Raw genomic sequence first — 11,113 nt, forward strand, 5'->3', positions numbered from 1 at the left:
ATCTGTAAGGATGTCCTGACATGGACCATTGCCCAATTCATTTTTGCTTTTTACTCTTAGATTCATAGAAGCACAGAATGGTTTGGGTTGGAAGGGACCTTAAACATCATCTAGTTCCAACCTCGCCTGCCACAGGCAGGTCCACCTTCCACTAGGTCAGGTTGCTCAAAGCCACATTGAGCCTGGTCTTAACACTTTCAGGGACAAGGCATCCACAAATTCTCTGGGCAACCTATTCTAGTGTCTCACCACCCTCACAGTAAAGAATTTCTTCCCAATATCTAATCTAAACCTATATTCTTTCAGTTTAAAACCATTATTCCTTATCCTATCACTACACTCCCTGATAGTGTCCCTCCCCATCTTTCCTGTAGGCTCCCTTTAATTCATTTATCTCACTTGTCCTCTTCCCATGTCTTTCTTACTTTATACATATACAAAGTACATATGGACAGACAAGAACACACGTGCGCATATGCACACACACACAGAGTTCCTCTTCATTTAGGTTTAGCCATTCTCCTAAGTCTGATGAACACTGCCTGACAGTCCGCTGAACAGATTGCCCTGGGAAACTATTTAAGACCCTGCCAAAGCAATAAAACTCACTATACTAAGAGAGAAGATATATGAAAAGAGTTATAGGCACAAGATCATGACAATACTCTTATGTATTGTCCTTCCCACACAGCTGCTCTGGCTCTAAGCACCAGGAAAAGCTTACCACAGTTTTCTTTCCAGAAAGAGTAAAAAAAATTACCTGGGGCACAAAGGAGCCGGGTGTGTCCTATAGGTTCCTCCTCACACTGGCTGTATGAATGGACTGTGGCATAAAACCGTATTACAAACCAGTTATCTGGCACTTGAAAAGTAGAAAATCAAATGGGAAGAACACAGCTAGATGCTTATTGAATCATTCCTGCAATAGCTGAAAGACTTAGTTCAGCAGATGTAAATCTATCTGGGCCATGGTGGGATTAAGGAAGTTCAGAAAATAAGAGTGCCAGGGAACAAATTACGAGTTTTTCAACAAGAGTTGAAAACAAACATAAGAGAAGGTTCTTACCGTGTACAGACCTTATGATACTGCTCCACAAACTTCCAGAGAGGTTTTGAGATCACCTAGAAGGTATTTAATTATAACAAGGTCTGGCACTGCTAAATTTAGCAACTGCTGCTCTGTAACAGTGTCTGAATAGAGATAGAAACATGCACAAACCAAATCAGTCACTCTTTATACTCTTTGCACACAAAACTGTACTGTAGAAAAAATGTAAGATGTGGGGAGTCCATATTCAACTACAGCAATTTGTGCAACGAATATATACTCTTCTGTTAAAAGAAAAAAAAAAAAAAAAAAAGGAAAAAAAAACCCACCTCTTTTGTTCTGATTTTTTAAAAAGGAAATAGGAATTTTTTAAGCCAGTTTCTTGAAAGCACTTTTATTCTCTATCTTTTCTAAGATCATTTCTCCTTCTAGCTGTAGGAAGTTAGTGGTCCCAAAAGTTCTTCCTGTCAAACATTTCTTCTGCACCACACAGAGGACAGAAGGCACAAAATCTCCAAGCAAACATTCAGAAGCGGGACCATTTAAGCAGCTACAGAAAAACAGAATTCAAATCTTCAGTCAACATACTAGGAAAGTTCATTTTTTAGGAAGTATGTCCTACTAAATCAAGACATCTGGTAGCCTCAGTCTCAAATGACTATGTTTAGTAAATCTTCAGAATGTTTAAGTTCTCACATAGGAACAAGAGGAGAGTTTTTTTGAAAGTTACTGCTCATAGAAGTATTATTTTCAATAATTTGCAAAATGGTTGTATGCTTAAGATGTCTAATCAAAAAACTAAATCCCCTGAAGCAGTTTGGAACAGACAGCTCACAACAATCTGCTAGTTACAATACAAATTCTCAGCCTAAGAAATTCAACGATGTTTTCTCACAAGCGAAGGATATAAAATGCTCCTTTGTAAATAAAAAAGGTATGAACAAAATAAAATTAATATTTTAATGAAAACAAAGCAAACCTACATGCATAAAATTATTGTACCTCTATTAACTTCTGACTTAAAACTCTTTTACGCAAAAATATCTTTCATTTTTATTGCAACATTGTAAGAACAGTTCCTTAAAGAATTATTATAGCCTCAAATGTTTCAAAAACACCATAGGAAATCTGACTTTTTTTCTTTTGTGTACAGCATAGAATTTCTTCTGCTGAAAAAGGTCCAGTTGGTAAAATCCCAGATTACATAGGTATAAAAGAAATCATTGCCATGACTTGAAGTCTTAAATATTTTAGAAATAATTTTGGTAAATTTTGGTTCCGTTATAATTCCTCAGCCACTACTTTATAAATTACAAGGAATGTTAATTAATATTTGGTGTGATAGGCAGGTTTTAACAAGTGGGAAAATTGTCTCTTACTCATTGCTGCTTCCCTCCCCACCACACCTCCTCTTCAAGTCTAGCATTTAAATGGCAAATTAGTCATATGTACTATAAACAGTGATCTAAGTAGAAAAATATGTAGTTCAAATTAGGAAAACTGAGATTTCCATGAATACAGCATGGTTCAGTAATCAGGATATTCTCTTTTAAATTAGATTTGTATATGAGTCAAGATTAAGAAAGAAGATATTTCACATCCTGTATCAAAATATCTCCTTAGAAACAGAAATTTGTTTTTTGATCAGATAGTTTTCTGGTGCTGATTAGTTTTGAGGCTTATAATTTATTACCTTTTCCTGTTGCAAGAATAAGGGGCCAAACAAGTGACAGACATAGACTGCAGTCTTTGAAAGAAGCTTGAGCAACTATCTTTTTCTAGGCCCAAGAAAATTTTTTCTATTGACAAAGGTCAATAAATTGTTAATGCTTTCTTTCATGTAGAAACAGTTGCCTCCTACTGTTGTTGTTCCAAAGCAGACTGAGGCACATGCAGATTTATTTCAGAAACAGGGGCCCCAATGCAGATGGATATAAAGACAACCTGACCAAAATATATGTACTGCTACAGAATTTTCCAGTACCAGTTTATAACAAATATCTTACTGCTAATGGAAGTTAAATTCATCCGGTATTATTATCATGGGTGTATTTCTTTAGTCTGTGAACTTTAAACCACTGCCATCTGTTATTCAAGCAATGCTTTTGACTTTCCTCCTTTCCCTGGTCTCTTGTGCTATAGAAATGTTGAGACCTACTCAGAAAAGGTAGTAAGGAGTAGGTCTTTTCAAAGGCTTACCTAGTAAATTCATTAAACCATTCACTTTAGTCAAATTGCTATCATATCCAGATATTGCAGCAAGTGTTAAAAAAACCCTTGATCTCTGTGAAGTGGCTAATCTAAAATCTTGTCAAGTTTGATCTGAATCAGGTATGGTCAGACTCAATGATCTTAAGGGTATTTTCCAACCCAAATTATTCTATGATCTTATGATAATAAGGAAACAATTTTCTTAAGTTTCTCTTCAAATATTTACTGAACTATCAGCATATGAGAGTGTATTTAGCAATCCTTAACAGAAACAGGTCTGTTGTCTGCAGTGTATCCCATTCTCCTTCTGCCTTTATCTTTTTTACAGTCTCATAGCAGATTTTTATATTTTCGTGTAACAAAGTCCTTCCTTCTTATGGGTCAAATCATGCCATAACAAAGTTTCAATGGCATAAAAGTAAATTTAACGTGATTATAACAGCAATATGTGATTGTTCCAACACTTGACCAGTGATGGCATGTAATAGTTTGTTAAAATACACAAAAATTTTTCACAGATTCTTTTTTTAATGAAGCTTAAACTCATTAAAGCTTTCTTCTGTGTTTATGCATCCTGCACGACCCCAAACTTGCAGAGCGACTTTCAGGCTGGCCATTTTTCTACTTTCCAGCATATAGCAGCCATATAATATGATCTTGTTAATATTATCTAGAAACAGATAATATCTCTCTCTCTCTCTCTCTCTCTCTATATATATATATATATATATAAATAACATATTTCTCTCTTAAGCTCCCATTGATGCTTGCATGCCTGCATGTCACTGGTAAGAGAACATCAAATAATGATATTACTAAAGAAGCATGTGGTAAGGATAACCTCGCACTCCCCAAAAAGGACCTGTTTCTGAATCAAGGAAAGTAATACAAGTAAGTGAAAAATAAGAGTGACTTATGAAAAATATTATCAGAACATGTTGCCTGAAAGGGGAATCCAAGATTTTCTCTTTCAGGAACTGTTAGGAGACAAGGATTCCTCTTCCTCTTTTACTTTTTTCTTCCATTCTTTACTGTTTGGTGGAGCTTAGCCATAGCAGAATCAAGGAAGAGGATGAGGATTTATTTTTGATTCAGATTCAAAATTTATTATTCACAAAAATCAGAAAAGCAGAAGAAACATTGTTGAAAACAAGATTAACAGACTTAGTTACCACAACAGAGGAGTTCTGTGCCATGTAAAAGAGACTGTTGTATGCTGCCCCTCTGGAAAATCCCAAGGGGTGGGTGCAGAAGGGTGCACATCTCTTCAAGATCCTGTGTCAGCTTCATGTGGGTGTATGGTTAAGGCATATTAAGCAGTATTGTGGGCAAGAACATAGAGAGAGAAATAGAATCCTAGATCCCAGTGTCAATAATGAGAATTTAGTTTCTTTAACTAGCATTTACTTGTAATTGTGACCATTTGACTGTAGAAGCTTAAATTTAGATACCTGTAGCTATGCATGACACTGCTGGGGCTCTATTCAATTTCTAAAGCACAGGCAACCAGTGCCACTTGAGGTAGCTTAGGACAGGAGTTGATAGGTAAGTCATGGGGTGTATAGGAAACCTGTGCTTTTCAGGAGTGGCTGAAGGAGGCTGGGAAGGATTTGCTAGGGCATCTCAAATGATATGAGTGTTCTACTAGATGGACCACTTTGAACCTGTATGCATGTGCACTTCTCTAGTAACATTATAAAATGCAAAACTGTATTAGTAAACTGTCTCCAATTTTATTCCACATGTAATTAAACTGGTTTCAGTGGAACTATTTGCTGGCAAAGTTAAGGGTGAAAAAAAGACCCTCGATAATTGAAAATCTTTCAGATCTTCTTTCTAACTGTTGAATGAAAAAGATTACCTGGGTCTCTTAAGAATCGAACCCTAAAAAAAGACATTCTTCCTTACTATTATTAATCATAATTCTGTTAAAATATGAGACTAATCCAGTCTTACTTTGAATAATTTTGTCCTAAATGTCTAAAATTGTTTAATTTGTATTTGGTATTTCTTTACTTCTACATTTAGCTATAGATTATAACCATAGTCTATATTTTTTCCAGGTTTATTACAATCACTTGGAAGATGGTGAATATTTTTAAAAGATTTAAGAAATCTAGTTTGTTTCGATTACGTGTTTGTTTTGGCTTTATTTTTGTGTTTTCCCCCAGCACTGTGAGATTTTTCACGCAACCATACTTCTACTTCTGGGCAGTGCTAGCAGCGATTCTATCTGTCTTGGCTTCTTAACAACTTTGATTTACAATAATCCATAACGAGCAGCTGGCATGCCTGTGTGCTGCCTTTTTCTTGTACAAGTCTACAGTGTGCCTGCATCCATTTTTGCTTAATCAGCCCATCGATCTGAACATAAATGCACACATGGAAGGAGACAAATCACTGATAATAAAACAATGTTCTTTCAAAAGTAAAAAAATTCTCATCATGAATTAAGAAATTTTATGACTTTTTAGAATTTTATGTCATGTCCAGATTAGAAAATTTATATTTTTTCATTTGTATAAGCTTTTAGTAGATTTACATATATATATATATATATATATATATGTAAAGCATGCTACAAAATAATCTTTTTACATATATGTACGATTTTGTAGCTTCCTTTCTTTTTAGATTTCCATAGTAGGGTTTAATATTTATTAAACACAACTCAAGATACAAGTTCATCTCGATCCAGGTAAGTGCCAAAATTGCACATGGTGGTCTCCATTTTGTTTTTATTCTAAATCAATGTTCTTAATTTTTTCTAAAATTACAACATTCTAATGCAGTAAGTTTCCTAAATTGATGTAGATTTTGCTGTCTTTTATTTCTCTGCACAATGCTGACATAAACCATACTAAGAAAGGGCTGGCTTCTGGAAATTGATTGAGAAAATAATATATACTGATATAGCTGTGAAGTGATTTTTTTCATCATTGCACATCAGACTTTCCAAAGGTGAATGAACACATTGCTTTCACTCTGTGAGTCCCATGCAAAAAAACTTAATATATCTGAGACGCACAAAAATATACCACGTAACTTAAAAAGATGAGGGTATGAAGAGGTATGAGAGAGATTTCTAGGTTCACTCTGACAGTAGCCCTGTTGTATGGTACTGAGCTACTTGCACATATTGCATCTACACATCCTGGAGCATCACATGGCATTAGCCACTGCTGTTTCCCTCCCTCCCACAACAGGAGATTTTGATGGCCCAGAAGTCCCCATACCAGCCAAAAGGATGCAATTAAAAATCTTGTGAGCTGGATGTGGCTCAAGAGCCATAGTTTGGCCTCCTTTACGCAGCATGAAAGAACATAACAATTGCATAAGGCTTCATGGTGGAGATTTTTCCAGGCTGAATAAAATAGTTGGATGTCTTGATTACTGCTTTCCCACGTGGTCTACATTTTCAATCTGAACAGCATCCAAGTGAGTCACACAAAGTAAAATATTTAGCACTCTTTGTCTCTTTAAAAGTAGTTACAATCCTGATCTCAATGCTGGTTGCTGTAAGTTAAAATTTCCATAATACACTGTATCAGATTTGCCAGATAGAAAACTCAGGTATGAAAGCTTTTCTTCCATTGAAAACGTTGTGCATGTGCTAACTTTTCGATCATTAAAGGCACAAACTTTCCTGTAATGGAGTTGGCACAATAAATGAAAACCTAGAAAAGCTCCTTATATGTCCACCTTAATAACTTAAAGGAACTCAACTGTGTCATTGTCATGTAATAAAATTTAATAATTTAACACAGAGTAATGCACTTTTTATCAAACTACATGTAATACTGTTGTAGAAAGACAAAAAATTTTCTCTAGCATCAGCTAGAACAGTATGCTGAAAGAAAAAATAGAGATTACCCGAAGAAGTCGTATTTTTCTTTCTAATACACTAATGTATTTTCGACTTTGGTTTTTATATGAATCCACTATTTACAGTGTTGTGGGTTACCCCCTTTCCTGTCTGCAAAATACACACAAGAGGTCCTCTCTTTGTAGCAATGTTTTGTATTAAAGCGATCAAAGTACTGGAAGTGGAAAAAATGGTGGATGTATTTTTAAAGAATTTCCAAAAACAGATTGTTCTCCTTGTCCTACCAAACTTTTTTGCACTTCTGTCTTTCACAGCTAGAACTAAACTGATCTGCAACTCTTTACATGGATTCTGAAGTAGTACTCAGTGTAAATAAAAACTAGACTTAGTTCTGAACCCCTCTGAAATCCTTCACAGCAATGAGATGATTTATGCAGGTTTAACAGAAATCCTTTTACTTGTGCCTATATTTGTCATCATTTTTACAAATACATCCTAATAGGCTTATATTTCCACATGATTTGATGGGGTTTGGGGTACCAAATAAAACTTTTTTTTTTTTTGGTCTGATTTTTTGTTGTTTTTTTTGTTGTGGTCTTTCATAACAGTGCCCTCTGTGGAAAATAAAAGCCTTTTTATTTACACTTTAGTAAAATCGTATTTTGCTTTACTTATATATTTCATAATATATGATGTAATATAGTGCTTTAAGAAGGACAAATGATGGAATGTTTCTGTAAGCTAAAGGTATTCAGGAAAACAGATCAGACTTATTTTCAGTAGTGTAGCTGAAGCTTCATCTTATTTTGGTCATTTTTGCATATTAGGTAATACAGTATGCTAGCTTTAAAAATTTCAGCACTTAATATACTCCTTCATATATATCTAAAAATGAAAAGGAATAGCATTGTGTACACATGGAAAAAAAACCACTTCTGTGTTTCTCTGAAAATGAAAATATTTTATGTCATGATTGCAGAAGCAAAGTCAGGAATTGTTTTAAATAATTAAAAATATACTCTTCTATCAGAATGTAAAAAAAAACAAATTTTTTTTAGTGTGACAGCCTGTGATGGAGGCTATGGTTGTAGTGTATTCCTCATTTTCTCCTGGTGTTATTAGGGAAGTATTTTTTTAAAAAACAGAGGCCACTATGCTGATCTGGATTGCTCCCACACAAATAGAACAATTTTTCCCCTCTTTCTATATCCTTTATCAAACACTTGGCAGTCACTTCAGGCTGTGTATGAACAGTACAGGCACAGGTCTGTTGTACCGCATATATGATATTTCTTGTCTGGATTGCCACAAAGATGATTAAAAGATCAGAGCTCTTCTCATAAGAAAAGAGGTTGGACTGTTCAGCCTCCAGAAAAAAAGTCTCAAGGGCATCTTATCCATGTGTATAAATACCCAATGGGATAAGTAAATAAGGCGGAGACAGACTCTGCTCAGTAGTGTCCAGTGATGAGAAGAAATGAGCAGAAACCGAAATACCGGAAATTCCATCTGAACATAAGAAATACACTGGAACAGACTTCCCAGAGAGGTTGCATTCACTTCATCCTTGGAGATATTAAAAACTCAACTGGATATAGCAACATGCTCTACCTGACCCTGTTCCTAGCAGGGGGGTTGGACTAGGTGATCTCTACAGGTCTCATCCCACTTCAGCCATTCTGTGATTTACAAGATGTGGTACATTCAGAAAAGCAAGCTGCTTTTCGGGGACTCACCTAGAGATGAGATGTATCGTGTTAGTCAGCAAGTGCAGCACTAACTAGCGAGTCTTTGGGGGTGAGGCTGCAGGAAGGGGGCAGTCTTACTGAGAGTTTCCAGAGAGGATCCTGTGAGAAATAATGAATAAAGGGAATAACAGGAAAGATCCTCTATCTGTACTTCTTAAGTAACACAGAAGAACAACGAAGAGAAAAAGCAAGAGTTTTCAAAAATTAGATTTATCTTAAAACTGTGTCTTTCATTTGTGGAAATCATTTATTTGCCTGTCTCTACTGCTGGCTCAATCTTTATCTTTGCCTCTACCATCATCCCATATATTTTTGTGTAAAATCAATTTAAATATTCAAATATTGCCATTCTTTTAATGGTCACACAGAAGGATAATCTACAATTTAGATTGATACAAAGGCACAAAAGTGTATTCTTACTTTTTAAAGTGATAACTGATCAGTTAATTATTTGACATTAAATACAAGTTAAATATTTCTAATTCTGCAGATTAGGAGTCTTTTGGGTGAAGAACTGGCTGAAGGGAAGGGCTCAGTGGGTTGTAGTGAAAGGGGCTACATATGCTGGCAACCTGTCATCAGTGGTGTTACTCAGGGTTTAATTCTAGGGCCAATTCTGTTCAATATATTTATCAACTATCTGGATGCAGGAGTTGAATGCACTATTGTTGGGGGAGGCAGCGGGTCTGCCACCAACCTAATCGAAGAAGAGTTTCGCCTTGCTAAGATTCCAGTGTACCCTTGAAAAGGAGGAATGTCTGCTGAATAAACAACATAAGAGGAACAATGAGCAAGGAAGCAGGATGTAAGAGCTGCAGTCTCACACCTATTGAGCAGCAGATTAGAAGAGTAAAGATTAACCGATAGCAATGTTAATGTTAAAAGATGACTATGTGACCAATCAAATGAGCACATGGTTTTGTACAGCAGATATAAAAGAAGTGTTTGGAAAATAAAGATATAGACATTTTGCCTGCAACATTCATTTGCCATGTCCATCTCTACAACGACACACTATTAACAAGTTGGCTGATGATACCAAACTGGGAGGTGCTGTTGACTCTCTGGAGGGACAAGAGCCCTTGAAGAGAGATTTAGATAGATTGGAGTATTGGGCAATGATTAATGGGATGAAATTTAACAAATTGAAATACCAGATTCTGCACATAGGATCGAGTAACAGTGGGCACATGTATAAATCGGGAGGGAAGTGTCTGGAGATCAGCCCTGCAGAAAGGAATCTGGGAGTGCTGGTCACCAGCAGGCTCAATGTGAGCCAGCAGTGAGCCCTGGCAGCCAAGAGGGCAAAGCGCATCCTGGGGTGCATCAATCACAACACAGTCAGCTGGCCAAAAGTGGTGGCTATCAGCATTGTTGTGACCTCACCCTGAGTCCTGTGTGCAGTTCTGGGCCCCGTGATTTAAGAAAGATATGAAAGTCCTTGAATGTGCCCAGAGGAGGGCAACAAAGCTGGTGAAAGGGCTGGAAGGCTTATGTTTGGGCTTGTCTAGTTTAGAGAAAAGGAGGCTGAGGGGCAACCTCACTGGTCTGTGCAGCTTCCCGAGGAGGAGAAGTGGAGAGGGAGGTGCTCGTCTCTTCTCTCTGGGATTCAGTGATAGCACACATGGGAATGGTTTAAAGCTGAACCAGGGAAGGTTCAGACTGGACATTAGGAAGCATTTATTTACTGAGAGGGTGGTCAAACACTGTAACAGGCTTCCTAGAGGGGTTGTCAATGCCCCAAGCCTGTTCCAGTGCTTAAGAGGCATTTGGACAATGCCCTTAATAACATGCTGTAACTTTTGGTCAGTCCTGAACTGGTCAGGCGGTTGGAACAGATGATATTGTAGATCCCTTCTGACTGAAATTATTCTATTCTATTCTATTCTATGCCATGCCATGCCATGCCATGCTATGTCTTGATTTTTCATAGATAAATTACCACATAATTTGTATGCAGACTGCCAGAAAAGGCTGCTTGTGATATGAAAAGTCAAACAATTAGGATTACAAACAAACGATTTATGTTATCTTAGGTTTTTTTTGTTTTGTTTTGTTTTGTTTGTTTTTTTTAAAAAAAAGGGAAAAAATATTAGTCCAATGGCCAAAACCCCTATATTTTCTCTCGTGTAAATTGTGGCCAATAGAGGAAAACATATAAATAGACATTTGCACATAAATGCCATATAAAACCATTGAAACATCACATTATCTTTATAGCCTCAGCAAATAGGCTTAAAATGACTTCTAAAAACACAACCTTCCTTTTAAACTTATACC

Source organism: Athene noctua, chromosome 1 (assembly GCF_965140245.1).
Source record: "Athene noctua chromosome 1, bAthNoc1.hap1.1, whole genome shotgun sequence".
Taxonomy (NCBI): Eukaryota; Metazoa; Chordata; class Aves; order Strigiformes; family Strigidae; genus Athene; species Athene noctua.